Source organism: Fulmarus glacialis, unplaced genomic scaffold, assembly GCF_000690835.1.
Source record: "Fulmarus glacialis isolate BGI_N327 unplaced genomic scaffold, ASM69083v1 scaffold11019, whole genome shotgun sequence".
Taxonomy (NCBI): Eukaryota; Metazoa; Chordata; class Aves; order Procellariiformes; family Procellariidae; genus Fulmarus; species Fulmarus glacialis.
This window is the reverse complement of record NW_009231405.1, coordinates 95968-98365: the sequence shown is the minus strand read 5'-3', so window position 1 is coordinate 98365 and position 2398 is coordinate 95968. Positions and strand designations below refer to the sequence as shown.

The 2398-nt window shown below is 35.0% G+C and overlaps 1 protein-coding gene across 1 annotated transcript in view; it reads left to right on the top strand.

Moving 5' to 3' along the window:
• Positions 1 to 1000: 1000 nt before the first annotated feature.
• The window catches only part of ATP8A1 (ATPase, aminophospholipid transporter (APLT), class I, type 8A, member 1), a gene marked incomplete at its 3' end in the record, with an annotated part of 87511 nt that continues 86113 nt past the window's right edge, over positions 1001 to 2398 (top strand). Inside the window, exon 1 of the mRNA XM_009584563.1 lies at positions 1001 to 1107. The remainder of the gene's footprint in view (positions 1108 to 2398) is intronic.

Below are 2398 nucleotides of genomic sequence, written 5' to 3'. Positions count from 1 at the left end.
TTGTATTTAATTTCATTGTTCGGACATCTTCTTGGTGAACTGTTTTTCTACCATTGAGGTTAATGGTTAAATTTTCAAAGTTTTTATACGAAATTTACCTGTTCATGTGTTCTTTTGCAAAGTCTAAATTGTTATACTACTACAGGGGTGTGTGTGTATAACACTAGTTTAAAAGAAGCACAAAGCGGAAAGTGTGTTATGTGTATATTGGGCAGGTGTGCAGGAAAATAGGTTAAGTAGTATGGAATGAATTGTATAAAGGTTATAGTAAATGTCCCTTTAAATATTTGACTTCCCTTTAAATTCGGCAATGACCAATACTAAATTTTACATGCAAAACTCGAAACTGTTGAATGATCTGTGTACAGTATAGATATGTTCTGAGTTTTTAATGCTTATTTATCAGATAACTATATTTTTCATTACATGTTGCCTAGAATTACTGGTATTACTGGTATATTCTTGAACTTCTTGCCTTTTTCTTATGTTAGTGTTAATATATTTCTCTTGGTGTCTTCATTTTTACATATTTATTTACCTCACTACTGGAAGTAATTTCTGCAACTTTGCAGATTTTTAACTCAAGATCACTCAGCTGGGAGAGATGGACGAGATTGACCTTTTTTTTGTTTGGGGGTTCCTCCCCCCTTCTTTTTTTTTTTTTTTTTTCTCTCTCTTCTTTTTGAATGATCACTTCTGGGTTCAAATGCATCAGCAGACAATAGTTCATTTTATATTGCCATGAAGCAGCACAAGCTATTTAAGTGGACTCAAGAATTCAGTAGATTTTACAGTTATTCCTTATCATAGCTTTACAAAGCATCTTGACTATATACTTTTTTGGTTTTTAAATGATCATTACTTGTGGGAAATGCAAATGCATTGAGTTCACATTCACAATAGATGTCTTTTTTTGTCATGAAGTGCCTTGACTCTTGTGTATGTGTGTATATAAATCTATTTATGTGGAAAACCATGCTGTGTTTTTACAGGCTATGAGAAGACAGATGATGTTTCAGAGAAAACTTCTCTAGCTGATCAAGAGGAACTGAGAACTATATTCATTAATCAGCCCCAGCTAACCAAATTCTGCAATAATCATGTCAGGTATTAACTGGTGATTTTTTTAATACGTATTTAATTTCAGGACATTGCATGTTGCATAGCAAAAATGAAGAAAAGATTCTGTTTATTCTACTTCTGCCATTTCCTCTGACCACCAGTTACAGTCTCAGACTCTGGAGGGGGGAACGAAGTGAAATGAGGAGAGCAGCAGAGCTGTTTCAATTACAAACCTGACCTTCTGAATTTTAAGTACAGGGTGGGGAAGGTAGGGATGCTTTACAGCTGCACCATCAGCATGTCCCTAGAGTATGGATTTGTTCTTCAGCTTTCAGTTCAGTTCATCTTTGAACCTATTTCTGGTAGCTAGATGCCAGTGCTGATGTACTTCACTTAAGCAAGGCATTGTTTGTGCTTTGGAAACTCTTGTCTTTTTCAGTCAGCCAGCTACAAAGATGCTGTGGTTGCTTATAAAACTAGTTTTGAATTTCAAGTTCAGGCTTTAGGACTCTGCTGATGGTTTATGTTGTGGGGTTTTTTGGTTTTGTTGAATTTTAAGTAATACACTGAATACTCGTAAGTAATGTATGTTTAGATCTGATAACATCCTCAGTTCTGTTGTTAAAATTCAAAGTAAATAATGACAAAGATATCCCTGTCCCAAGTAGGTGTGTTTTCTGAAGATACCTTTGACAATATGCAGAAACTTTATAAACATTGAGAATAATATGGTGAGGTTTTTCCATGGACTTAAAAAGCATTATAAAGTTTCTCATGTGTGTACACAACTTGTCTTTTCTGTCTTTGGCTTTGCTTCTTGACAGTGTTGGGCTTTCATTCCCCCTTTAAATTGACTTCTACGCAAAGTTGAAGTAAATACTACTAACTTAAAAAGGGGTTAAAATATTCTTACAAGTCCTTTGCTTGTAAGTTTTTGGTATGATTATTTTCACTGTTACTGTTTTAGGACCTTAGGTGGTAGCAGTCTGTTCTTAAACAAATGTAAGGCTGACGAAGAGCTGGGAGCTCAAACATTTTGTGGTGATGGCTTGGCAGAGATTATTACGCTGGGATAAGATGTATTCTGTTCTTCCAGCCTAGCAAAACTGCACTTAATATCCAATATTTATCAGTTTAAAATAAAAAAGTGAACTTTCCATTCAGTGAAGGGTATAGGACTTTACCTATTAATAGATTTTTATTATTTTAATGATTTCTTAAAGGCACCATTTCGATTCAGTTGATCTGTTGTTAGGTTTTTTGCATTGAATCGTGCACACTCATATCCAGCGCAGAAACTCCACAGCTCCTCAGTCCTGATTTAGCACCCTCCTCG